Here is a 14,655-nt window from a genome sequence, read left to right as displayed (position 1 = left end):
TTCAAAGACTGCCAGTGGCTCACCATTGCCCACAGCATAGGTACAAGTCCCATTAAGTTCCTTTGTTATCTCTTTCCATTTTTCTTTCCAAAATTTCTCTTCTACTCTACTATATACAAACCAACTGCTCTACTGACTTGACTATATAGATACAGGCAGAATTTTAAAAGAGTTTTTTTTTTTTTAATTTATTTTTTTTTAATTTTTTTTTCAACGTTTTTTATTTATTTTTGGGACAGAGAGAGACAGAGCATGAACGGGGGAGGGGAAGAGAGAGAGGGAGACACAGAATCGGAAACAGGCTCCAGGCTCTGAGCCATCAGCCCAGAGCCCGACGCGGGGCTTGAACTCCCGGACCGCGAGATCGTGACCTGGCTGAAGTTGGATGCTTAACCGACTGCGCCACCCAGGTGCCCCAAGTTTTTTTCTTTTTTTTTTTTTTAATGTTTGTTTATTTTTGAGAGAGAGACACAGAGTGCGAGAAGGGGAGGGGCAGAGAGAGGGAGACACAGAGTCCAAAGCAAGCTCCAGGCTCTGAGCTGTCAGCACAGAGCCCAATGCGGGGTTCAAACTCATGAACCACGAGATCATGGCCTGAGCTGAAGTCAGACGCTTAACCAACTGAGCCACCGGGAGCCCCTGTACGGACAGAATTTTAAAGCTGGGAGAGACACAATTCATATTGTGTCCTTCCTCATTTTATAGATGGGGAAATAAAGCTGGCCAAACTTTCTACCCCCTCAACACACATGTGTGTGCAAACACACACATACCGTCAGTGTATTTTTGAGAGTCTAAGCTAGTGCTGTCCAGTGGAAACTTTTATGATGATGGATGTATTCTATATCTTCTCAGTCCAGTATGGTCACCATTAACGATAAGTGGCTATTGAGTATTTGAAATGTGGCCAGGAAATTAGCCACATGTGGCTAGTGGCTATGATGCTGGATAGTACAGGTCTAAGATTTTACTTAGCCTCTTTCACCTATGTTACTTATTCCCTTTTGTCTTTCTAAATTTATCCCATTAAAAATCGCCCTCTCTTTTTTTTAAGTTTATTTATTTATTTTGAGACAGAGAGAGAGAGAGAGAGAGAGAGAGAGAGAGAGAGAGAGCGCGCGCAGGGGAGGGGCAGGGAGAGAGAGGGAGAGAGGGGGAATCCCAAGCAGGCTTGACACTGTCAATGCAGAGTCCGATGTGGGGCTTGAACTCACCAACTGTGAGATCATGACCTGAGCCAAAGTCAAGAGTTGGACACTTAACTGACTGAGCCACCCAGGTGCCCCTAAAAACTGTTCTTCTTGAGTCTGAGTTATTTTCCCTTGATGAGGTCTTCTTTTGACCATTTTAGCTCACTTGGAAAATTGACATCCTCTGTACTATTGTCTTTGTTAGTATTGTTTATCATTCAGCTTATGTTTAGTGAGTGCATACTGTGTTCAAAGCCGTATACAAGATGATTTAAAAAAGATCTCCTTATTGAGGAGGTCACCTGTTGGGATGAGCACTGAGTGTTGTATGGAAACCAATTTGACAATAAATGTCATATTAAAAAAAAAAAGATCTCTTGTATTGTCACTTAACTTTTTAATCTATGGTATAACTTAATTATAACTCATGAATTATTATTGAATTTTGCTTTGATTTGTAATGTCTCATGGGTATTCCCCTTCTTTCCAACACAAGATTTAAAATTCCATGAAGATGGTGGAAATTTTGTCTAATAATTCTCTGACTTGCACAAAAGTAGGCACCTAATAACTATGTTAGTTGATCTGATAAATAGATACCAGTAACTGATTATAAAGAAATATAGGTAAATACTAACCTTTTTTGCCATCTTATTAACCAGTTAGCGAGGAGTGAGTTAACTAGGATAGAAGAAAGACACACAATATTGACCAACTTGTGGACTTCAAGTTAAAATTTTACAGTGGATGGTCCAGAAGTCTAATTTACTAAGTTCTATTCCACAGGATCTTGGAAATATTGCAACATCGGTTTCTTTCAAGTAGATTATCACAGTTCCCTAGTACTATAGAAGAGAATTTTGTTTGACTTCTTATTTGCAATGTCTACCTATTTCAGAATTATTAAGACAATGTGATTTTCCTATTGACTGTGTAGCGTGCCAGTTATGGTATCCCTCCCCAGTGAAGAGCAATGGTTTGTTTCCATTCCATAAAATGTCTGGGATATGTCTAGATTCCACAAAATTGTAGAGATCTAGTTAACTTAGTTCCTATGCCTTGCATTCATTCATATTTCTGTCTTCAAGTCTAAGCTCAATTATTACAGTCTGATGAGTTTTAAGTGCTCAGCTGTATTTTTAAATTTAACACATGATTTGGCAGTTTGCACAGGGATTGACAGATGCTTTAAATATATCAATAGAAATCCATTATTTTTTAAAAAAGGAATGGATTAATTTGCCTGTGGTAAAAATGTCCCTTCTGCAGTATCGAAGGCCACTGTGAGATTGGGGATAAGTGGCAATATAATTTATCTGTTCACTGACAGGAGCTAAATAGTCAGGATGTTTCAAGCAAAATAGGCTTGTATCTGCTTTCCTCATTTTCTGGCCTAATCAGAAAAGAATTAATTCTTAGAGAAGTCACTGTTTGGTAGGAAACTTTTTGCCATCTCTTCTTCCTTTAGGGCCTGCCTATTCAAGTCTTACTTTCCCAGGAGCCTTTACCTGTTTATTCACATCATGCAAACTTTTTTTTTTCTCTGAATTCCTGTATATATATAGTCCTTTCCTTATGATCCGGTATTGCCTTTAATTTCCTTTTTCTCCTCCCTGTCTTTATTTCTCCTCTCCTCCCTCCTTCCCTTCCTTCTCCTTCCTTCTTTCCTCTCTCCCTTCCTCCATTCCCCCTTCCTTCTTTCCTCCCTTATCTACTTCCCTTCCTCCCTCCTTCCTTCCCATCATGTGTCTGAACTCACAGTTTAGAATGTCATATTCCCAAAGCAACAGGAAAGGTGTTTGTTGTCTGCCTAACATGGGATGAGTAGAGAAGAGGTATTTAAATCTCTTGGATTGATTTACTGAATTGAATTTTTCTTAGGAACCTCTCATATCTCTTGGGCATTCTGTGCCACACCTTGCCCATGCATTTGCATAACTTTAAGTAAAAACTTCCATTCCTACAGTGCGTGTGCTCCTATATATACCTGAATCACAGGTAAGCAGCTGAAGGCAATTGCTTCTAGGTGTTTATCGGATGAAATCACTGTCAGTAAGCCAGATCAGGGCTAATTTCTCAAAAGAAGTAATTAACTCTGAGGGATTGTGGTGATGTAACTTAGGAGAACAAATCTTTCTCTTCACTCACTCCTATAATAGTGTTTGTCCATGCATAAACACACACACTAACACAAATCCACATTTTTTCAGGGCCTCTTTGTTTATAACTGTATTCATTATTCAGGGTCATTGACTAAAAGAACATATATGCAAAGATTCACTGACAGAAACCAGATCATCTGTGCTTTAAAACAGTAAAAGCAAACATAAGTGAATTTTATTTTATTTATTGTTTTAAAATTTATTTATTTATTTTGAGAGAGAGAGTGCATGCAAGCGTGGAATGAGCAGAGAGAGAGGGAGAGAGAACCCCAAGCAGACTCTGTGCTGACAGCACAGAGTCAGGCAAAATCAAGAGTTGGACATTTAACAGACTGAGCCACACAGGCTACCCCAAAATAAATAAATTTTAAAAAGCAATATAGCTTGCATATAGCCCCTCTTTGGGATGGATCTTGAGAACCCAGTATTCTGTTACAATGGATTTTGATCATATATGGAGATTTTTCATAGGTTAGCACACTTAATATCTTCTCTCCAAAATGTGCAGTTTGGAGGAAATGCTGGGACTAGAATAAGTCAGACCACATCTAGTGTCCATGCAGTGACCTACAAAATAGCTTCAGAACCTGGTGCTTTAATAACATTTAATAGAAACAACTTAAGATTAATTTATAGTAAGATAATAATTTATGTAAAGTTTTTCATTGATAAAAATCAATGAAAATTTTCCTTGGAAAACTCTTACTGATACCTGCTCTGTACACTGTACTGGCAGGTGAGGGCCTGGGTGGCAAATATTTTATCTTTATGAATGAACCACCAAAATGAATGAATGAATGAATGAATGGAGCCATAACTTAATTCATTGCATATTTCCATTACGATATAAGTAACAAAGTGTTTCTATGTTTGCATTACTGATGAGAGACTTCCTATACCTTCAAGGATTCAGAAATTGATCTGTGACTAAGGTGCCTGGGTGGCACAGTTGGTTAAGTGTCTGACTTGATTTCAGCTCAGGTCATGATCTCATGGTTCCTGAGTTTGAGGCCCCTGTGGGGTCCTTTGCTGACAGTGAGGAGCCTACTTGGGATTCTCTGTCTCCATCTCTCTGTGTCCCTCCCCTGCTGCATGCACAGGCATGCTTTCCCTCTAAAAATAAATAAATAAGGAAATAAAAAATAAAGTGGTCTGTGACCATGATCCCCAAACATTAACAAGCATTAGAATCACCTGGGAGGATCCTTGAAACACACCCTGGTCACACCTCTGGAATCAAAGATTCTGTAAGTCTGGGATGGGGCCTGAGAATTTGTATTTCTAATAAGGTCCCAGATGATGCTAATGCTTCTGGTTCAAGGACTTTACTTTGAGACCATTATTTATCTGTGATTATCTATCTTATATGATGGACATTATGTAGCATTCATTAAATATTCATTGATCACGAACTATTTCCAAAGTAAATGAAGTACAGCCTGTTTGCTGTTCTCAGTAGTCTCATATGCTAATTGAGAAGACACATTAAAAAAAAATGTGACATTAAAAAAAATCAGAAGTTAAATTGCATGGTGCATATCCTCCTAATATAAGTAAAAGCACAGAGTTCTCAGAAGCCTGGAATCAGAGTGGAGATAGGCCAGGAACTCATTGGGCTTTGCATAATGGACAGGACACATTGCCTGAGGAATGGGAGACATAGCAAGTATTACCACTCAGAAGCAGAGGGCCAAGGGACAAAGCAAACTCTTTGGATACAAACTCTCTATAGAGGATAAGAGAAAATTTCTGCTTTAACTTCAAGAAAATCTAGAAGAGAAAAAGCAGTGACAGGAAAATTCAGTAGACTTTCTGAAAGTGGATAGCTATTTTGCCCTTGATAAATAGTGTTTATCTGGCTTGAAAGCAAAGTTTCACTCTCCAAAGATAACATTTTTTAATCAAAATGTCTTTAGGATAACTAAAATTGTCTAATGGTTAACCAAAGTCATTGCACCTTGGAGAATGCACCTTTAGCAAATGGAGACCAACTGGGTGTTCTTGTCACTCCCCTTCAACACCTTTGGGCCTTTGCATGCATCGCTACATGGATAAGGGCAAACACCTGCTGGCTCTAGCTTGTTCTTCTTGCCTTCAGTTAGGCAGTGAAAATATGTGAGCATTGGGGTCAGCAGCACTGGAAACAGAATGGGCAGTCTGTTGTTTAATTCAACTGTTATAGGCAAGCAACATTCCACAGAAAATATGCATAAACATTGAAAGCTTCTGGATGCTATTTATTTATTTATATTATTGAAATAAGGTTGACATACAATGTTATATTAGTTTCAGGTGTCCAACCCACTGACAGTTGTGTATGGGTGGTTATTTATTTCCAGAATACCAGAGATAAAACAGATCTTAGAGATGAGCTAGGATAATAACTTTCTTTTGAGAATTAGGAAAATAGGGTTCTCAAGAAATGAACTACTTGTCAGAGATGCTACTACTCATTAGTGGTTTGAGTTCAGTTCATATCTATCCCAGTGGTATTCTCACTGTTGCCTTGATTTTTGAATCCAGCCTTAATGCAAACTTTTTTTTTCATCCATGTATGAACCTAATTTACTTACAATTAAAAAAAAATATATATATATGTATACATATATATGATGGTTTTTGTAGGGTTGAACATTTAATTGTTCTGTTTATATAATCATGCTTAGCTGTAATCTTTTCAAACATATTTCTGAAGGGTCGAACTGAGAAAGGCCCTGTTGGTATGTTGCTTTGGAGGGGGGCTCAAATCACAAATTCATGTGAAAAGCCCCCATGGTTATTAACCGGCATATTGAAGGGAAAAGAATTCTGGGTTGCTGAGGCTCCTTGCATGTTTATGGCTCTAGCTACAGTGGAACGGGTCCTTGTAAATGTCACAGGAGATAATAATTGCAATGGAAAAGAAAGAAAATGTTTGGAGCTTATGAGAAAAGACCAAACTGCTCCCAATCACAGGACTGGAGAGGTCAAGAAAACATCCCTAGGGCAAGAGAGATGAAACTTCCCCATAGTCAAGAAATTAATGCTGACACCTAGTCAGCTAAGTAAAGTGCAGAGCGGAAAGAGCCAGCCCGGCTGTATTTTGGCTTATGGATAGAGCTGTGTGTGTAGAGTCCAAAGAGAAACAAGTGTAAAGATCATCTTGTCACTGTAAATAAAAATCACTCTGTTGCCCAAGGGACCAAGAGCTCAGTTATAGTCTGGTCAGTTCCAGCCTGGCCATCACTGTGCCATTATTGATAATAATACGGGAAGAAGGTGGTCTTCACTGTGGAGTGGAAGGAGGTAGCATCGGCACTAATGTCCAGTTACGTTAATGAACATGAAATTTGGTTTTGTGTGGGCATTTCCTCCCATGCTGTAAATTAGATTTTAGAGGGTAATTAAATAAAAGATAATAATCTTTTCTTCAACACTATTTTTCCTTGAGTATCGTTGTACGAATATGTGTGACAGAAACATAAATATTCTCATTTCATATGCATGAAATGGTGTTAAATACAAGGCCCAAATACTGGAAAGACAGAAGGTCATTGCCTTTTGGGGAGGTTACATTTTCAAACCAAATAATTAAAATTTGTTTACTTGAACTGGGCTGTTTTCAAAGAGCCATTGTGAAGTTCTGCCAAGCTGGAGTCTAAAGTGGGGGAAGCTCTACCAAAGTGTATGTCTGGATCAATGCTATCAAAGTCTGCTCTTGAATGAGTATTTCCCTCACTAGGTAAGCAACTCTGTCCAAGGTGAGAGTTCTTTCAAAGACTACTGTGATATCTCTGAGGTGTAGTGACCATGCTGGGCTGGGAGTGGAGGCAAGAAAAAAAAAACATAAACGAAACTGGTAGACGGAATAGCGGCCCTAAAAGACGTCCATATATCTATTTCTTTAATAAAAATTTATTTGTTAGGAGACACTAGAGAAAACTAGTTAATCCCTGGATGTGTAGATATATTGCATTATAATGTAATTATATTATATTATATTATATTATATTATATTATATTATATTATATTACAAAATGGATTTTGCACTTTGTAGATGTGCTCAAGTTAAGGATTTTTGAGATGAGGACACACTGAAATCACATGGATTCTTGTAAGGGATACAGTGAAACAGGAAAGTCAGAGATGTGATGACAGAAGCAGAGGTTGGATTCATGTGATTACTGTGTTTGAAGATGCAAGAGAATTACCAGCCAAGGAACGTAGGCCAGCTCTAGAAGATGGGAAAGGCAAGTAATGGATTCTCTCCCAGAGCCTCTAGAAGAAACATTGGAGGCTCTGCCTCCATTGTGATTTCAGCCCAGTAAGACTTCTGACCTGAACTGTAAAATAATAAATTTGTGATGTTTAAGCCACTATATTTGTATATTTAGGACTACATATAGGAATGTATATAGGAAACTGATACACGCTTATGGAAGGAAAATGTATCTAGACTGTGGCATCACTTTGCCAACATATTGTGTAGTTTCATCAGGATTAATTCTAAAACTTTATGTTAATACCTCCCTTAAACCTCTGGTTTATCTCTAATGGACCCCAAAACAGGAAGTAAGAGTAGAGGAACGGTTGACACACTGATTGTTTTGAGTCTGTTAAAAGTTAACCAAAGTTCGTCCCACTGATAAAGCTGGGACAGATGGCTGGCTGTGTCTGGAAGTATATGGAGTCCTAATAACCTGGCTCTCTGGTCTCAGGAATGTGAGCGAGACAATTTTTCAGCAATCACTGACCTGAAATACATTTTGACCACTTCTTAGACACATGCACATATGCACAGACATACAAGCACACATAGATTCATCCAGTACTTTTAATGTTTACAAAACCCTTTCATCTACCTCACCTTCTTTGAACTCCACCACCACCCTATCATGTAGATGCTATTGTTGTCTTCAGTTAGAGATGCAGTAATGGGATTAGAGCATCGGAATGCCTTGAGCCTGGACTCTTAGTTACAAGAGCTGGAGGGGGATTTGATTTGGTGTCAAAGTTCATGCTCTCTTCCCTTTACCACACTGCTTCAGGGTCTTCTAATTCCGAACACAGTGGACCTGAATGGTTCATAATAAGCACTAGGTATGTACTTCCAGACACGACTGGAGTGGTGCCTGTTTTCAGAAACCCTAAGGCCATGCCTTTCTAGAAAGATTTAAGAGATTTATCTTATTTGGAAAGAACAAAAAGAAATCTCAAAAGTAAAGATGACTTTTGGAACTTACAATTTTCAAACTAAGACATCTTTATAATTATAAAGAACAGATGCTTGTTTTCCCTTTCCTTGGCTTGTGTAGACCAACCTCAAATAACTGTATAGCCCAGTCCTCTCCCTTCCCCCTTTGTCAACCAACTGCAGAATAGTTTTATTATCCCAGTGTGAGAAACATTCTGATTCAGCTGTGGAAGAGGAGGCAATTTCACATATCCCTAGGACCCTTAAGGGTTCTGTGCCTATCTTCCTTTCCACACAGGCCATTTGAAGATTCTTTCATGCCTTTCTCTTGGCCACACAGTGCCTAGCCTGGGAGGCCACATACTGTAGCCATGTCATAATGGATGGTCAGCATTTGATGGCTACTGTTTGGCAGCACGTGGGAGCTATTTTTGAACATATTGTAGGATTCAGTGACAAAACAAAATAAAACAAAACAAAACAACGAGACATCACATTCTCCTGATGACATCAAGAATATGACCCAAACCAACAATTCCTGTGTTCTGACATTGAGAATGTGACAGCTAAGGCTATGACTTAGTCCAGTAGGTTGGGTCTAATTTTATCTGTCATCTAATTATGAGATGGAAGAGTATAATGTTTTGTTCTTCAGGGTATGAAGGTCTTCATTGGTTTATTTAGTAGATATTAGTTTGTTGAGAAGTAATAGGGAAAACTAGTTAAGACTTTGGCTGATGTCCTTGTTCTGTTATCAAAAATGGTGTGACTTTGGTTATGTTTGTTATCCCGCCTAGAAAATAAGGAATTTATTTTGCCCGGGAAGCACATCTACTTTGGTTAAAATTTTAACTTAAACACAACATCTCAGTTATTTCATCTATGGAATAGAGATTATGTTCCAAAACCTCATCGGGTTGCTGTGAGAATTAAATGAGCTTCTATGTGTGAAGTCTTTAAAACAGGATCAGTCACACAATATAAGCTCAATAAATGTAAGCTATAAACATTATTTTTCATCGGACATCCACTAAGTGCATGGATTTCTGCTGCGTATTCAGAGGTAGAGAAATAACTTCAAGAAGAAACTCACATCTCACTGCATGTCATCTCCACACTCAGGTTCTTTGCGCATTTATTCTAAACCCCTGTAGCCCAGGCTTCATCTCCCAGGACTCTCTTGTAAACTTACACTCTACTCAAATTAGACAAATCCACATGCTTGATAATGCACCTCACTTTCTTGTTTTTACAGCTCTGTACATGCAGTTTGCTTTAATGGAAATGTCTTCCCCAGCTGCCCCTGTTGAAATCTGAGCAGACTGTCTGGCCCATTTCAAAAAATACTTCATCCATAAAGCATTCCTTGATGTGTCTTCTGTATAGTCTGTACCCTCAGAGTTAGTCTTCCCTCCTTTTAGACTCTCTAGGTGCTTTTTACTTGCCTTCTTGTCATATATATCACTCTCTACTTGGAAGTAAGGTTTTTGAATTTTTGGTTATCTCTGCCCCTGGGTTATGACACTTAGGGGAGAGTCTATGACTAATTTTTCTTTGTAGCTCCCATAGTGTTGAATTCATGGCCTGGTACATCATCAGTTCCCCAAAACACTTAATGAATAAGTATTTATTGAAATGATTGATGGGGGAAATATTTGTATTGCTGACCTCCCTCTCTATATATGAGCAAATGTGTGTACTAACACTAAATCATGATATGGGTTTTTTGTGTATGGTTTATACAAATCCCACAAATGTATACACATACATCCCAATAGACAGAATATATTTGAACAACGGTTACATACTGCCTGCATAACTATAGTTTCATATTAGAAATAATGTGTTGCTAGTATGTTCAGCTCTGACCACCCTCTGGGTGGTTTATAGCCATTCATATTGTCACGGTTGTGACAGCTAGAAGAAAGAAGATTTCTGCTGGTACAGATACCTCTCTGTGACTGCACCCTAGGTTATATGGATCTGTACCTCTTTCTCCAGAGAGTGGGAATGAGGAAAAATAATCCAACTCTGAAAATCTGAAGTGTAAGCTGGGGAAAAGAAGAGAATAAATCCATCCTCCATATAAGTCAACAAGTAAATTAAGAGAGAAGACTAGATGGACAGGGGCCAGTGAAGTTGGTAGTTTGTACTGGTCCCCAGCCTATGTCAGTTGCCTGAGTTATTTTGTTTTGTTTATTCTCCAACAGTCATCAGGTGCCAGCTTCTCCTCGTCCCTGAAAATAATTTTAGAAGATGAAATCTGTCCCCAAGCCCTGTTTCTGACACAGTTACCATAGAGCAATCAGCAAATACTGCAGCTTTTTGCAGCGACTTGGAATATTACTCATGTCACTGTAATGTCTCCACTTAGCCAGGATAGCAATTCATTTTAATACTTTTGTCTGAAAAGAAAAATGATTTCGATTTTTCTGATCACACATGGGCCCAACTACGTATCAATTTATTTTTAAGTTCAATATTTGTATTCCTGATTTAAGTGCAAACATAAAATCAAAGAGAGAAAAAACATTCAAGCAAAAGAGCAAGTTGCATATAGAGGTAGAATCAAAAAGTTTATAGTGTAAACAACCTATTTTTAGAATTTGAGCTGATGTTCAGGTATTATAATGAGTTATTGAATGTTAATAGTTATAATATTGATTTCTTTATGAATACCCCCTACATTCTTTCTTTTTTGTTGTTGTTGGTGGTGGTGATGAGTTGCCCCCACCTCCTCTTTGGGACAGGGTAGAGGTTTACAAATATGACGTAAAGGAAATCTGGAGGAAGGCAAGTTCAGAGCTGGAATAGTGGGGTCAGTGAAGTTGACAGAGCCATAGTCCTTCCAGGTCACAACTCTGTTCTCCAGAGAGACCAAGAAGGACTCTGTAAATTCTCATTATCCAATTAGTTGGTCCTGGTGTTTGCAGATAATTATTTCACTCCTTCCCCATTACTTTGTCAAACTGACCCTTTGATCATTATGAAATGTTCCTCTTTATTGCTGGTGGCACTGCCACCTGGAAGTGTACGTAGACTACTACTAATATAACAGTACTTTCTCTTTTATGCTTATTGTTTTCACGGTTTATTTTTGTTTCATCCTTGTATTTTCAACCTTTCTGTTCTTTTTATTTTAATTGCATCATTTCTAGACAGTGTATGGAGGTCATGCTTTGTTTCTCCAGTCTGGCAATCTGTACCTATTAAATTGAGTGTTTAAATTCTAAGACTTCATAACATATTTTATTAAATACTGAGTAAATAAAAAGGGAAACTTAAAAAAAAACATGTCTACACTACAAAGAATAGCTATAAGAAATATATAGGTTGGCCACCACTCAGTTCAAAAATTAAAATATCACACATCAGTTGCCCTTCCTTTTTATTGGGTTGTCTTATATCTCATTATTTAATTTGAGAGGTTTTTTTTCTAAATTCTAGATTCAGATCTTTTATCAGATATGTGATTTGCAGATATTATCTTCGTTTGTGGCATGTCTTTTCATTTTCTTAAAGGTGTCTTTCAAAAAGGGGAGAAGTTTTGAATTTTAATGAAGCCAAATTAATCCATTGCTTTTTTCAAAAAGATGTTTTTAAAAATGTTTATTTATTTTTGAGAAAGAGTGCATGAAAGTAGGGGAGGGACAGAGACAGAGAAGGAGACAGAGGATCCAAAGCAGGCTTTGTACTGACAGCAGCAAGCCTGATGTGGGGCTTGAACTCAGAAACTGCGAGACCATGACCTGAGCTCAACTAACTCAGCCACCCAGGTGCCCCTACTTTTTCTTTTTTTTCTTTTTTTGAATGAGCAGTGCATTTGGTGTTGTAAGCAAAGAAATCTGTTTCAACTGAGGTCACAAAGATTTTTCTCCTAAGAGTTCTTGTAGAAGTTGTATAGTTATAATACATAATTTATCACTCTATTTATTTAAAGTTTATTTATTTTTTATTTTGGGAGACACAGAGACAGTGTGAGTGGGAGAGGGGCAGAGAGAGAGAGGGAAAGAGAGAATCCTTAGCAGGCTCCACATTATCAGCATGGAGCCTGATATGGGGCTTGAACTCACAAAGCCGTAAGATCATGACCTGAGCTGAAACCAAGAGTTGGTTGCTTAACCAACTGAGCCACCCAGGTGCCCTCATTTTATATTTAGGTTTATGATGTATTTTTGGTTAATTTTTGAATGTGGTGTAAGGTTCTTTTCTTGGGGGTGTAGGAAGGTCACATGAATATCCAGTTGTTTCAGTACCATTTGTTGAGACGATTCCACTGAATTGCCTCCAAGACTTTGTAAAAAAATCAGTTAACCATAAATGTGAGGCTGGAACCCGCTATGCTGTGATTATTGCTATGGATTGACTATTTTCTCTTGGTCCAATCTGTTGTTGTTCTTTGGTTTTTTTCTTTTCCTGCCTTCTCTTAAGGCAGATAGAATATAATTTTAGTATTTCTCTTTTTTAAATTATCAGCTTTTTAGCTCTATCTCTGTATTAAAAATTATTGATGGGGTTTATGTTTCTTTAACTTGTCACAATCTACTTAGAATTAATACTGTACTGCTTCAAGTAAAGTGTAGGAACCTTACATCAATATTATTTCTTTCCTTTTTTTTTTCTTTAAGTAAGCTTTGTGCCCAACATGGGGCTTGAACTCATGACCCTGAGATCAAGAGTCCATACTTCACTTACCAAGCCAGCCAGGTGCCTCTGTATTATTTCACTTATTCTCTCTGCATTCCCTGCTCTGTGCTGTTACTGTCAAATATTAATACATCTACATGTATCGTAAACCTCACAATCAAACGCTACTACTTTTACTGTAAGTGGTCAGTTGTCTCAAAAAAAATTGAGGGGAAAAATGGCACTATTTTATATTTACCCACATATTTATCATTCCCACTGCCTTTCTATAAATCTGTGTTTCCATCTGTTGTCATTTGCCTCAGGATGAATAATTCTTTGGCATTGTTTGTTGCATAAGTGTGCTGACAACAGTCCTTTCATCTTGTATAAATCTGAAGATGTCTTAAATTTATTATTTTTAATAGATATTTCCCACAAGTATATAATTCTGGATTGACTCTTATGTTTTTAAAGCACTTTAAAGATGTCATTTCATTGTCTTCTGGGTTTCTTTGTTCTTGATAATAAGTTAGCTGTCATTTTGTTTTGCTGCTCTCCTGTATGAATGTGCCTTTTTTCATTGGCTGCTTTTATGATTATTTTCTGTTTCCAGAAATTTGACTCTGATGTGCCTAGGTGTGGTTCTTTTTACATTTTTCCTGCTTGGGATTCACATAGATTCTGAGATCTGTAAGTTGATATTTTTCATGAATTTTGACATTATTCTTCAAATATTTCTCTGCCCCATTTTCTGTTTTTTCTTTTTTAGTGATTTCAGCTACATAAAAGTTAGATCTCTTGATTTTGACTTACAGATTTCAAAGACTATTCATTTATTTCAAAATATTTTTGTCTCTGATTTTTAGGTTTAATCATTTCTATTGATCTATCTTCAAGTTTTCTGACTCTTTCTTCTACTGTCTCCAATACATAATACACAATAACTCACTCAGTGATGTTATCATTTTACAGTTTTTATTTACCAGTTCCAGAATCACCATCTGTTTTATTTTTTATTCCTTGAAGATTCATTCGCTCAAGATGACCATCTCTTAATTCCTTGAACATGTAAACCTTTATTTTTGTATAATTGACAAATAAAATTGTAAAATATTTAAAGGGTGCATATGACACACACACACACACACACACACACACATACATTGTGACAGGATTCCCTCCCTCATTTAATTAACATATCCATCACCTCACACATTTACCTTTTTTTTTTCTTTCTTTCTTTTTGGGTGGAAACATTTAGGTACTGCTTTTTCTTTTATACATTACTTGAAAACAATGGATTTATATATTTTGATCAGAGTTATAACAGTTTATGGTAGGTGGGCATACTCTCATGTTTAAGGTAAATTTTGTCAAAAGCTACAAAGATGGCTGCAATAAATCATATTTAAGGATTTGTGTGGGAAGGGAGGAAAATAAGGGAGAACAGTTTATTCTAGGAATGTCCTTGCATAGAATTAAGACTGTTGTTTGAGGGTG

This window comes from Prionailurus bengalensis, chromosome D3 (genome assembly GCF_016509475.1).
Source record: "Prionailurus bengalensis isolate Pbe53 chromosome D3, Fcat_Pben_1.1_paternal_pri, whole genome shotgun sequence".
NCBI lineage: Eukaryota > Metazoa > Chordata > Mammalia > Carnivora > Felidae > Prionailurus > Prionailurus bengalensis.
This window is presented reverse-complemented; position numbering follows the sequence as displayed.